This window comes from Anopheles merus, unplaced genomic scaffold (assembly GCF_017562075.2).
Source record: "Anopheles merus strain MAF unplaced genomic scaffold, AmerM5.1 LNR4000675, whole genome shotgun sequence".
NCBI classification, from domain to species: Eukaryota; Metazoa; Arthropoda; class Insecta; order Diptera; family Culicidae; genus Anopheles; species Anopheles merus.
The window spans coordinates 1-15,000 of NW_024428255.1; positions in this window are offsets into that span (position 1 = coordinate 1).

Consider the following 15,000-nt stretch of genomic DNA (forward strand, 5'->3'; position numbering starts at 1 on the left):
GCTGCCGCATTCGCCGGGCGCTGCGGTTGCGCACCTCCCCCGTCGCCTCAGCAGTCTCCGCTCTGCCTCCGCCATGTCCACGGGCGGGCTGGCTGCTGGATCTTGCTTAGCAGCCTCAGCGACTGCCAAGGTAAGCTGCTCCTGCCGCCAGTCCTCCTGCAGCACGAGAGGATCCGCCGAGCCGCTTGCTGGATGCGGTCCACGACTCCGCGCTCTCCAGCAGACGACTGCCGATGTTGTCCTCGTCGACGCCGTTCAATAGTTCCGGCCCGAACATCCGCGAAGCGGGACACACGAAGAGTACGTGGGCCACCGACTCGACCGACCCTGCGCACCTGGGACAGTCCGGGGATGAGCGAACCCGAACACGTGCAGGAACTCGTGGACGAAGGCGTGTCCACTGAGAACCTGCGAGAGTAAAATCTACCTCCCCGTGCTTCCGTCCCGTCCACAGGCGCACGTCTGGCACTTGTCGGTGGGCCCAACGTACATAGCGGCTGGTGTTCTGCGCCGCCTCGTCGTCCCACTGTTGCTGCCACAGCTGCTGTGATGCCTCCTTCTCCTCCTGGCGAATCGCCTCTCGACTGCTGTCCGGGCTCAACTGCAGTCGGTTGTAGCAGCGGGCGTCTTCCTTCACCAGGAGGTGGCAAGCTCCACTTCTTGTGGTGCCCTTCCGTCAATTCCTTTAAGTTTCAACTTTGCAACCATACTTCCCCCGGAACCCGATTTTGGTTTCCCGGAAGCTACTGAGAGCACCGAAGGTAGGTAGCGTCTCCCAATTGCTAATTGGCATCGTTTACGGTTAGAACTAGGGCGGTATCTAATCGCCTTCGATCCTCTAACTTTCGTTCTTGATTAATGAAAGCATCCTTGGCAAACGCTTTCGCTTCTGTGGGTCCTACGACGGTCTACGAATTTCACCTCTCGCGCCGTAATACCAATGCCCCCGACTACTTCTGTTAATCATTACCTCTTGGTCTATTACAAACCAACGAAACCACTCAGACCGAGGTCATGTTCCATTATTCCATGCAAAATTATTCTCGGCCAACGCCGGCCCCGGAGGACCGGACGCTTTGAACTAGCCTGCTTTGAGCACTCTAATTTGTTCAAGGTAAACGAGAGTTCCCGGGCACCATGAAGCTGGGTCGAACAAGACCTTGACCGACGAGGTCGCGGCGACAAGTTCTGACCCGTCACGGAGTAGAACGCCCAGGTACACCATTGTGAGTCGCAGCCGCGAGCGCGTACACGGACGGTCCCAACCGAGAGGCCGGGCGCCCGCGACGGACGCGAGTCTGGACGGGGTATCAACTTCGAACGTTTTAACCGCAACAACTTTAATATACGCTAGTGGAGCTGGAATTACCGCGGCTGCTGGCACCAGACTTGCCCTCCACTTGATCCTTGCAAAAGGATTTATGCTCAACTCATTCCAATTATGGACCATCGTTAGAGAGGTCCATATTGTTATTTCTCGTCACTACCTCCCCGTGCCGGGATTGGGTAATTTACGCGCCTGCTGCCTTCCTTGGATGTGGTAGCCATTTCTCAGGCTCCCTCTCCGGAATCGAACCCTGATTCCCCGTTACCCGTCGCAACCATGGTAGTCCTCTACACTACCATCAATAGTTGATAGGGCAGACATTTGAAAGATCTGTCGTCAGTCGCAAGCGACCGTACGATCGGCATCCTTATCCAGATTTCAACTCAAAGCGCCCGGAGGCGATTGGTTTAACTAATAAGTGCACCAGTTCCGCCGACCCGGAGGCCAACAGTCCCGGCATAATGCATGTATTAGCTCTGGCTTTTCCACAGTTATCCAAGTAACTGTTTGGATGAGGATCTTGTAAATTATAGCTGTTATACTGAGCCTTATGCGGTTTCACTTTCTAGGAAGCTTGTACTTAGACATGCATGGCTTAACCTTTGAGACGAGCGTATATCACTGGTAGGATCAACCAGAATTCGAGTCAATTGCTTGAACACGAACTACACTCTTGATCACGCGAGGCGCAAGTCCCCCGTGACCACCGAGATTTGTTCTCTGACGCCGGAGCGTCGTTGGCGCCACTCGCTAAGGCACAAGCAGGCAACGTCGGATGCATTGCACACGGCTAGCGGATCTCTCTGCACTGCGTCGGGGGTGTCCCCCCAACGTCTGTCTGGAGACATTGCTAGGCCGGTACGGCACTCTGCGCACTCTTGCTTGACCTCTTTGAGCAACGGGCCTCTAAGCGGGGGTGTATGCTGGTACGACATCGACTGGTACATTGCACTCACTAACGATCTCTCTGCACTGCATGTCACTCACAACCACCGTGACGGGAGACTTTGCTAGCTTGTACGATACTCTGCGCATGCCCGTACGTTGCACATCGACTGGTACATTGCACGCACTAACGATCTCTCTGCACTGCATGGGACTCTCAACCACCGTGACGGGAGACTTTGCTAGTTCGTACGATACTCTGCGCATGCGCGAACACAACACATCGACTGGTACATTGCACGCACTAACGATCTCTCTGCACTGCATGGTACTCATTACTTTACCACCGTGACGGGAGACTTTGCTAGTTCGTACGATACTCTGCGCATGTGCATATGTTTAGCAACCCAACCAACTTGAGCACCTAGGGGAAGTTGTGATGCCATCTGAACACCCACCGACTGATGCATTGAACGGCTAAAGTTGACCTTCAATCCGAACTGGCACTCAGCGGCGTGGAGGCAGTTGCGCGACCACTCCTATCCCAAACCAACAAAGCAAGGTGTATCCTACGTGCTCGCTACAAGCACACCACGACGGGACACATTGAACGGTTCAGCGATCTCTCTGCACTAGTGGAATGATACCACCGTGATACGGGAGACTTTGCTACAGCGGCTTCTCTGCACTGCTGGGCTACCACCAATGTGACGGGAGACATTGCTAGCGGTCACTCTGCACTAGTGGAAGAACTCCACCGTGATACGGGAGACATTGCTAACGGTCACTCTGCACAGGTGCCAATACCACCTCGTGACGGGAAACATTGCTTTAAACCGAACGGCATCTCTGCGCGTGAACTTGCAACTTGCACCCCAACTTGTTACATCTGGTCGAACGGGTGCGCACGACGGGACACATTGCACGGTTCAGCGATCTCTCTGCACTAGTGGAAGAACTCCACCGTGATACGGGAGACTTTGCTACAGCGGCTTCTCTGCACTACTGGGCTACCACCTTGTGACGGGAGACATTGCTAGCGGTCACTCTGCACTAGTGGAAGAACTCCACCGTGATACGGGAGACATTGCTAACGGTCACTCTGCACAGGTGCCAATACCACCTCGTGACGGGAAACATTGCTGAAAGCGGCTTCTCTGCACTGCTGGGCTACCACCTTGTGACGGGAGACATTGCTAGCGGTCACTCTGCACTAGTGGAAGAACTCCACCGTGATACGGGAGACATTGCTAACGGTCACTCTGCACAGGTGCCAATACCACCTCGTGACGGGAAACATTGCTTTAAACCGAACGGCATCTCTGCGCGCATACACCCCAACAACACTAGACGAACATTGTCTTTGGCTACTCCGATCGGTATACATGATTATGACGGATACATTGAATGGCTATAGTGGGTTGGGTTGAAATTACCGCGGCTGCATTTTTGTTAAAACTGTAAACCGTACGGTGTCCTTCTAACAGGCGGATACCTTTGTACGGCTACAGAGTTGAATTACCCGGCTGCGTTTTGACCACTATAGTCCAATCGGTACTCTGCACTCTCATGTATACTAATGTTTCACTTGGATACACCCCACTGTTTTGTCCTACGGGCGTGTAAGCTCTCCACGACGGGATGCATTGATTGGTTCAGCGATCTTTCTGCACTTCGTGGATCTACTCCTTCGATGTGTCGGGAAACATTGCTAGCGGTCACTCTGCACTAGTGGAAGAACTCCACCGTGATACGGGAGACATTGCTAACGGTTACTCTGCACCTCGTCGAGTTACCACCGTGTGTCGGAAGACTTTGCTCCTGAGTCTCTCTGCACTGCGTAAGCTACCGCCGTGTGTCGGGAAGCATTGCTAGCGGTCACTCTGCACTAGTGGAATGATACCACCGTGATACGGGAGACATTGCTAACGGCTACTCTGCACTTCGCGGACCTGCTTACTCTGTGACGGGAGACTTGCTAGCGGCTTCTCTGCACTACTGGGCTACCACCTTGTGACGGGAGACATTGCTAGCGGTCACTCTGCACTAGTGGTAGAACACCACCGTGATACGGGAGACATTGCTAACGGTCACTCTGCACAGGTGCCAATACCACCTTGTGACGGGAAACATTGCTAGAAACCGATCGGCATCTCTGCGCGATTACTTGAACACACCCCCAACTTAGTCAACTGTTAAACTTTTTCGTAATCACGGCGGGACACATTGCTCGAGCTCTAACGGACCTCTGCACGCATGAAACATGGTGGCGGGAATCATTGCTAGAACCGAACGGCGCCTCTGCGCGATGTACAAGCTCAACAGGAACCTCGTATCGGCTGCCGAGCCGGAGCTCGAACAACTTGGACTATCACCTCTAATTATATCAACTCACACCTCCCCCGAGGGTTCCGCAGAATTGCTTCTGGGTCCCCTTATCGTTAATTGCGATTCGTGTTTGCATTACACTACATTGAGCTATTCCAACTTGTTTATCCGCATGGCGAACATTTGCTGCATAGAACATTTAAGTTCCACTTTGCTCTCCCCTACGTGGGTCTGAGCTTCGCTCTCAGGGAAAGTTATGCCACATTTGGTAAGGGAAACCCGGTTTCATCACGCTATTTTACCTGCACCATGACCCCAGACACATTTGTTCAATGGATTAGATCCAAGGAACGCCGACAAACCATGCACCACTACCCTTAATAGCTCATCGAGCTTAGCGTGAATCCTTCGAGTTTCCCTAAAAAGTTCGATTGGTCTTGCAGTGTTTAAAGACAACGAAGCTTAGTTTCAAGCATGCATTTAATATACGCTTACGAAAACCTCTTAAACTGTTACGACTTTTATGCTTGAAACCATCACGACGAAGTCTTAGGGTCCGTAGACCCGTGATGTACCGCTCCAGGGAGCTTTTTGAAAGGTTGGGTAGGTCCTTTCAGGGTCCGTAGACCCTCTACGCTGCCAGTTCTCAGCGTAAGAGTACAGCAAACTAGCCAGCTACTGTCTCTTCATGGGTCCGAAGACCCAAAAATATATTTGCTACTGACCACCTTAAGCGATGCTGGGGTGTCTGTAATTTTCGAGATTTTGTCCCCGGGACACCTAGTCCGGGGCATAAGCCGTGTACTACAAGGCCTAATTTTACTCTAATATACGCATATCAACTCGAAATCATAGGTTAAGATCATCGGCAGACACCACCAGACACCACTTTTGCTTCATAAGTTCGGACTATGGTCATACGACGAACTAAATCGGGGAGGGGACGTATGACCCAAATGGGGGCCGAATGACCCACCGACACCTCAAACCATGCTCCTACGACAAAATAGAGGTAAAAACTACGATTTGGTGAAATTTTCATTTTTGACCTCGGAGCAAGGTACCCTCCCTATAGTAGGCAATGAACAAATGATCATGTTCCCAGGAGGGCAAAAGTTGGGAACTCGAGAGGAAAGCGCTAATGGCGCGCCTTACCTAGGGGCCCGTAGAGTAAAAAGGGTACCCCCAAAAAAGTTGTTGTTTGACGTTCTGGTTTCACTTTTCATCATCTAAAATGCGTTTTCTACACGTTTTCAGTGATTTTGGCGAAAAAAAACTTTTTGACTACTCGAGCTCTCCGGCCCGTTCGGTGACCATTTTTTGACAAAAGCTAGGGAGCTGCCCCTAGGTTTGGGGTGTCACAAAATTTTGAAAAGTGGTCAAAAAACCACTATCCAGAATCGGATGTAGAATCATTAGACGAACTTAAAATTGTTCTACGACCCATGTCTGCGACGTTTAGTATTCGAGTTATGGCCCGCCGTAGGTCTGACGGAGAACTTTTGCTAAGCGCACTTTGATGTTTGTATGAAAAAGTACCCTACCTAGGGACGCGTAGAGCAAATTGGTACCCCCGGGCATGTTGTCGGTTGACTTTCTGGTTGCACTTTTCATCATCTAGGGTGTGTTTCTGACACGTTTTGAGGGTTTTTAGCGAAAAAATTTTTTTTGACTACTCGAGCTCTCCGGCCCGTTCGGTGCACTTTTTTGCAAAAAGCTAGGGAGCTGTCCCTAGGTTCGGGGTGTCACAAAATGATGAAAAGTGGTCAAAAAACCACTATCCAGAATCGGATAGAGAATGATTAGACGAGCTTAAAATTGTTCTACGACCCATGTCTGCGACGTTTAGTATTCGAGTTATGGCCCGCCGTAGGTCTGACCGAGCAATTTTTGTTCCGCGCACTTTGTGCACCGTGCACATTGATGTTTGTATGAAAAAGTACCCTACCTAGGGACGCGTAGAGCAAATTGGTACCCCCGGGCATGTTGTCGGTTGACTTTCTGGTTGCACTTTTCATCATCTAGGGTGTGTTTCTGACACGTTTTGAGGGTTTTTAGCGAAAAAAATTTTTTTGACTACTCGAGCTCTCCGGCCCGTTCGGTGCACTTTTTTGCAAAAAGCTAGGGAGCTGTCCCTAGGTTCGGTGTGTCACAAAATGATGAAAAGTGGTCAAAAAACCACTATCCAGAATCGGATAGAGAATGATTAGACGAGCTTAAAATTGTTCTACGACCCATGTCTGCGACGTTTAGTATTCGAGTTATGGCCCGCCGTAGGTCTGACCGAGCAATTTTTGTTCCGCGCACTTTGTGCACCGTGCACATTGATGTTTGTATGAAAAAGTACCCTACCTAGGGACGCGTAGAGCAAATTGGTACCCCCGGGCATGTTGTCGGTTGACTTTCTGGTTGCACTTTTCATCATCTAGGGTGTGTTTCTGACACGTTTTGAGGGTTTTTAGCGAAAAAATTTTTTTTGACTACTCGAGCTCTCCGGCCCGTTCGGTGCACTTTTTTGCAAAAAGCTAGGGAGCTGTCCCTAGGTTCGGGGTGTCACAAAATGATGAAAAGTGGTCAAAAAACCACTATCCAGAATCGGATAGAGAATGATTAGACGAGCTTAAAATTGTTCTACGACCCATGTCTGCGACGTTTAGTATTCGAGTTATGGCCCGCCGTAGGTCTGACCGAGCAATTTTTGTTCCGCGCACTTTGTGCACCGTGCACATTGATGTTTGTATGAAAAAGTACCCTACCTAGGGACGCGTAGAGCAAATTGGTACCCCCGGGCATGTTGTCGGTTGACTTTCTGGTTGCACTTTTCATCATCTAGGGTGTGTTTCTGACACGTTTTGAGGGTTTTTAGCGAAAAAAATTTTTTTGACTACTCGAGCTCTCCGGCCCGTTCGGTGCACTTTTTTGCAAAAAGCTAGGGAGCTGTCCCTAGGTTCGGTGTGTCACAAAATGATGAAAAGTGGTCAAAAAACCACTATCCAGAATCGGATAGAGAATGATTAGACGAGCTTAAAATTGTTCTACGACCCATGTCTGCGACGTTTAGTATTCGAGTTATGGCCCGCCGTAGGTCTGACCGAGCAATTTTTGTTCCGCGCACTTTGTGCACCGTGCACATTGATGTTTGTATGAAAAAGTACCCTACCTAGGGACGCGTAGAGCAAATTGGTACCCCCGGGCATGTTGTCGGTTGACTTTCTGGTTGCACTTTTCATCATCTAGGGTGTGTTTCTGACACGTTTTGAGGGTTTTTAGCGAAAAAATTTTTTTGACTACTCGAGCTCTCCGGCCCGTTCGGTGCACTTTTTTGCAAAAAGCTAGGGAGCTGTCCCTAGGTTCGGGGTGTCACAAAATGATGAAAAGTGGTCAAAAAACCACTATCCAGAATCGGATAGAGAATGATTAGACGAGCTTAAAATTGTTCTACGACCCATGTCTGCGACGTTTAGTATTCGAGTTATGGCCCGCCGTAGGTCTGACCGAGCAATTTTGTACTGAAATGTATGGCGGATATATTATTACTCAAACAACATTGCCTTGTATCGTGTCCTACTTGGTCGGCACGGTAAGTATCGACTATAACAAGATTAAATGGATTGAGTGATAACATTTTAAGCCCATTTCCTAAGCCGTGCACCAAAATTGTGTACCGATCAGGGAAAGTACACTACGTACGCGTTCATGGATGTCCATGTTGGTACAAGTTGCCGGTCAGGATAGCCGTGCACCAAAATTGTGTACCGATCAGGGAAAGTACAACACGGAGGGCGCAGCCCGAGCGTACGCGTTCATGGATGTCCATGTTGGTACACATGCACCAAAATTGTGTACCGATCAGGGAAAGTACACTACGTACGCGTTCATGGATGTCCATGTTGGTACAAGTTGCCGGTCAGGATAGCCGTGCACCAAAATTGTGTACCGATCAGGGAAAGTACAACACGGAGGGCGCAGCCCGAGCGTACGCGTTCATGGATGTCCATGTTGGTACACATGCACCAAAATTGTGTACCGATCAGGGAAAGTACAACACGGAGGGCGCAGCCCGAGCGTACGCGTTCATGGATGTCCATGTTGGTACACATGCACCAAAATTGTGTACCGATCAGGGAAAGTACAACACGGAGGGCGCAGCCCGAGCGTACGCGTTCATGGATGTCCATGTTGGTACACATGCACCAAAATTGTGTACCGATCAGGGAAAGTACACTACGTACGCGTTCATGGATGTCCATGTTGGTACAAGTTGCCGGTCAGGATAGCCGTGCACCAAAATTGTGTACCGATCAGGGAAAGTACAACACGGAGGGCGCAGCCCGAGCGTACGCGTTCATGGATGTCCATGTTGGTACACATGCACCAAAATTGTGTACCGATCAGGGAAAGTACACTACGTACGCGTTCATGGATGTCCATGTTGGTACAAGTTGCCGGTCAGGATAGCCGTGCACCAAAATTGTGTACCGATCAGGGAAAGTACAACACGGAGGGCGCAGCCCGAGCGTACGCGTTCATGGATGTCCATGTTGGTACACATGCACCAAAATTGTGTACTGATCAGGGAAAGTACAACACGGAGGGCGCAGCCCGAGCGTACGCGTTCATGGATGTCCATGTTGGTACAATCTACATGTACGTACCTAGTTTTTGTGTCAAAAGTTGCAATAAAGTGCTTGTATGCTTAAAATGCTTATCTCAACCGGTCACCTTTTGGCCTGCCCTTTTATAGACAGAAACCTAGAAAGATACGCCCGAGGGCGGTAGCCCGAGGGCGAAACTCGCGATTTTTGTTTTTTTCCATTCGCCCGGGACGACGAAATGAGCTCTGTGCACATCGTGCCGAAAACTGTCTTCTCCACCTTTGTTTTTGTCCGTCTGATCATAAAATCACCCTTATTTGTGTACCACTTAGAGTGCGCAGCCCAAACGTACGCGTTAATGTTAATGTTTGTATACACTACATGTATGTTCCTAGGATTTGGTAATTGAGTCAAACACACAATTCCCCGACCGTCGCGGACACCATTCTTGGACAGAAGTCCTAGTACGTAGAGTACTTTCCCTAGGTATGTGCCCGTTCGTGACTATCGTTGCGTGCATACGGACACGCTTGGGTATGTTTACCATACAAGGTTTACTAGGGAAACCAGGAAGGAATTCTAGGCACACGTTTTGTTCCATCCACAGTAACTTTCGTTCTCTTAAGGTAGCTATTTACTTGTTTGCCATGATAAGTAACCTGCTTCCCCGACCGTCGCGGACACCATTCTTGGACAGAAGTCCTAGTACGTAGAGTACTTTCCCTAGGTATGTGCCCGTTCGTGACTATCGTTGCGTGCATACGGACACGCTTGGGTATGTTTACCATACAAGGTTTACTAGGGAAACCTGCTTGCTCGACCATTGCCCTCCCGTCGCGGACACCATTCTTGGACAGAAGTCCTAGTACGTAGAGTACTTTCCCTAGGTATGTGCCCGTTCGTGACTATCGTTGCGTGCATACGGACACGCTTGGGTATGTTTACCATACAAGGTTTACTAGGGAAACCTGCTTGCTCGACCATTGCCCTCCCGTCGCGGACACCATTCTTGGACAGAAGTCCTAGTACGTAGAGTACTTTCCCTAGGTATGTGCCCGTTCGTGACTATCGTTGCGTGCATACGGACACGCTTGGGTATGTTTACCATACAAGGTTTACTAGGGAAACCTGCTTGCTCGACCATTGCCCTCCCGTCGCGGACACCATTCTTGGACAGAAGTCCTAGTACGTAGAGTACTTTCCCTAGGTATGTGCCCGTTCGTGACTATCGTTGCGTGCATACGGACACGCTTGGGTATGTTTACCATACAAGGTTTACTAGGGAAACCTGCTTGCTCGACCATTGCCCTCCCGTCGCGGACACCATTCTTGGACAGAAGTCCTAGTACGTAGAGTACTTTCCCTAGGTATGTGCCCGTTCGTGACTATCGTTGCGTGCATACGGACACGCTTGGGTATGTTTACCATACAAGGTTTACTAGGGAAACCTGCTTGCTCGACCATTGCCCTCCCGTCGCGGACACCATTCTTGGACAGAAGTCCTAGTACGTAGAGTACTTTCCCTAGGTATGTGCCCGTTCGTGACTATCGTTGCGTGCATACGGACACGCTTGGGTATGTTTACCATACAAGGTTTACTAGGGAAACCTGCTTGCTCGACCATTGCCCTCCCGTCGCGGACACCATTCTTGGACAGAAGTCCTAGTACGTAGAGTACTTTCCCTAGGTATGTGCCCGTTCGTGACTATCGTTGCGTGCATACGGACACGCTTGGGTATGTTTACCATACAAGGTTTACTAGGGAAACCTGCTTGCTCGACCATTGCCCTCCCGTCGCGGACACCATTCTTGGACAGAAGTCCTAGTACGTAGAGTACTTTCCCTAGGTATGTGCCCGTTCGTGACTATCGTTGCGTGCATACGGACACGCTTGGGTATGTTTACCATACAAGGTTTACTAGGGAAACCTGCTTGCTCGACCATTGCCCTCCCGTCGCGGACACCATTCTTGGACAGAAGTCCTAGTACGTAGAGTACTTTCCCTAGGTATGTGCCCGTTCGTGACTATCGTTGCGTGCATACGGACACGCTTGGGTATGTTTACCATACAAGGTTTACTAGGGAAACCTGCTTGCTCGACCATTGCCCTCCCGTCGCGGACACCATTCTTGGACAGAAGTCCTAGTACGTAGAGTACTTTCCCTAGGTATGTGCCCGTTCGTGACTATCGTTGCGTGCATACGGACACGCTTGGGTATGTTTACCATACAAGGTTTACTAGGGAAACCTGCTTGCTCGACCATTGCCCTCCCGTCGCGGACACCATTCTTGGACAGAAGTCCTAGTACGTAGAGTACTTTCCCTAGGTATGTGCCCGTTCGTGACTATCGTTGCGTGCATACGGACACGCTTGGGTATGTTTACCATACAAGGTTTACTAGGGAAACCTGCTTGCTCGACCATTGCCCTCCCGTCGCGGACACCATTCTTGGACAGAAGTCCTAGTACGTAGAGTACTTTCCCTAGGTATGTGCCCGTTCGTGACTATCGTTGCGTGCATACGGACACGCTTGGGTATGTTTACCATACAAGGTTTACTAGGGAAACCAGGAAGGAATTCTAGGCACACGTTTTGTTCCATCCACAGTAACTTTCGTTCTCTTAAGGTAGCTATTTAACTTGTTTGCCATGATAAGTAACCTGCTTCCCCGACCGTCGCGGACACCATTCTTGGACAGAAGTCCTAGTACGTAGAGTACTTTCCCTAGGTATGTGCCCGTTCGTGACTATCGTTGCGTGCATACGGACACGCTTGGGTATGTTTACCATACAAGGTTTACTAGGGAAACCTGCTTGCTCGACCATTGCCCTCCCGTCGCGGACACCATTCTTGGACAGAAGTCCTAGTACGTAGAGTACTTTCCCTAGGTATGTGCCCGTTCGTGACTATCGTTGCGTGCATACGGACACGCTTGGGTATGTTTACCATACAAGGTTTACTAGGGAAACCTGCTTGCTCGACCATTGCCCTCCCGTCGCGGACACCATTCTTGGACAGAAGTCCTAGTACGTAGAGTACTTTCCCTAGGTATGTGCCCGTTCGTGACTATCGTTGCGTGCATACGGACACGCTTGGGTATGTTTACCATACAAGGTTTACTAGGGAAACCTGCTTGCTCGATCATTGCCCTCCCGTCGCGGACACCATTCTTGGACAGAAGTCCTAGTACGTAGAGTACTTTCCCTAGGTATGTGCCCGTTCGTGACTATCGTTGCGTGCATACGGACACGCTTGGGTATGTTTACCATACAAGGTTTACTAGGGAAACCTGCTTGCTCGACCATTGCCCTCCCGTCGCGGACACCATTCTTGGACAGAAGTCCTAGTACGTAGCGTTCTTTATTGTACTTGATCAGTTTGTATTGCCTTCGCTTTGTTCCATCGACACTTGCTACTGCTCACTAAGGGGTTTTTGTTTGTGATGTGTACGATAAGCCACCGTCTATCCTATCCGGCACTTTATCAACACTTTTCACCCAAGTCATAGGAACGTAGTGTACTTTCCCTGATCGGTACACAATTTTGGTGCACGGCTATCCTGACCGGCAACTTGTACCAACATGGACATCCATGAACGCGTACGCTCGGGCTGCGCCCTCCGTGTTGTACTTTCCCTGATCGGTACACAATTTTGGTGCACGGCTATCCTGACCGGCAACTTGTACCAACATGGACATCCATGAACGCGTACGCTCGGGCTGCGCCCTCCGTGTTGTACTTTCCCTGATCGGTACACAATTTTGGTGCACGGCTATCCTGACCGGCAACTTGTACCAACATGGACATCCATGAACGCGTACGCTCGGGCTGCGCCCTCCGTGTTGTACTTTCCCTGATCGGTACACAATTTTGGTGCACGGCTATCCTGACCGGCACTAAATCGTCACTTTTCGTTCATAACCTAGGAACGTCGTGTAGGTTTCATCATTTTTATGTTTGATTCGGTTTAATATGATTGAAAAATACGCTAAGTCCCAGAAATCTGAACTCGAATACTTCCTCCATGTTGCGCCAAAAGCTACTGACCAACGCCTAGCTTGAGACCCATTTATAGTTTAATTTCCATTAATAGTTTTGAAAAATACGCTAAGTCCCAGAAATCTGAACTCGAATACTTCCTCCATGTTGCGCCAAAAGCTACTGACCAACGCCTAGCTTGAGACCCATTTATAGTTTAATTTCCATTAATAGTTTTGAAAAATACGCTAAGTCCCAGAAATCTGAACTCGAATACTTCCTCCATGTTGCGCCAAAAGCTACTGACCAACGCCTAGCTTGAGACCCATTTATAGTTTAATTTCCATTAATAGTTTTGAAAAATACGCTAAGTCCCAGAAATCTGAACTCGAATACTTTCTCCATGTGGCGCCAAAAGCTACTGACCAACGCCTAGGTACATGGTTGGTACATGGATTGTATGCATGCAGGCGTACTGCCGTGCTGGACCGGAAAATCGCACTAGCTACTAGAACGTAGAGTAATTCCCCTAGATAGGTGCTTTTGCATGCCTCTGATCGACGACCATGCAACTTGCAACGTGCGACACGCGTAGGTAGGCTTCCCCATACAAGTTCCCTAGGGTAGCACCAAATTGCATACTTTCAGGCGTAATTTTCGGAACCGTGTACCGTGCATGGTACAAGTATCAGTAGCTCGTGCAATTTGTTTTGCATCGTGTTGCGGTTGCAGGTGCGTCAAGATAGGAGTGTTTCGAGACTTTTGCCAAGCTTGAGTGCCATTTGCAGGATAATTGATGTTCTAGCCACGTTAAACATGCCACTTAATGCCGAAAAGGAAAAAGCCGTTTTCTAGGGACGTCCTGTCAAAAAGGTTGCCATCAGCGCTTTCCTCTCGAGTTCAGGATTCTTGGACTTAGCGTTTTTTCACGATCCAATCAAAAGACCAGATCGTGAAATAAACAATTAATACAAGTATGTACTAGTACATCCCTTCAACCGAAGGAAGTACACCATACATGACCCGTACGCCAATCATCCAAGCACATGACACGTCGACTAAGTCAACACATCATACAACTTGGACAACCGACGGGCAAGTAGGTCATCTCGTACACGACACATCGACCGACGAGGTCAACACGCCATGCACAAGACATCCTACTACCAAGACCGACCACCTCGACACACGACACGTTAACCAAACATGGTCAACATCATCATGCGCAAGGCAACCGGCCCAAACGGGTCAACATATACAACTTGTAACGAGAGCATGTAAGCTTACTGGTGTGGTCTGCACGTTCCTCGCATCAAGACAATCAAGTCAAGAAGGAGGAACGCCGACAAGCTCATTAGTGTTACGCGTCCATCTCCAACCTATGTCAAGTCACTCGTCTGACAAGGAAGAAGCACGACACATGTCCACTAATGTAAAGGAACAGTCTCCAGACCAAGTCAAGTCGCTCGTCTGACAAGGAAGGAGCCTGCACCAAGCTTCACCAGTATCCACCAAGTCCATTGTCTGTGAAGGCGGTCGAGCACAACACAGACCAGACAAGGTGAACAAAAGCTTACTACGAGTGTACTTATATGACTCACTGGTGTGGTCCGCACGGTCCTCACATCGAGACAATCAAGTCAAGAAGGAGGCACGCCGACAAGCTCATCAGTGTTAAGCAACCTTCTCCACAGCATGTCAAGTCACTCGTCTGACAAGCTAGGAGCACGATGCATGTCCACCAATGTAAAGCCTTAGTCTCCAGACCAAGTCAAGTCACTCGTCTGACAAGGAAGGAGCCTAAGTCAAGCTTCACCAGTACCCATTACCTAGTCCATGGCTGCATTAAGCACTTCATGAACAGGACAAGGTAGAGCCATAATGAG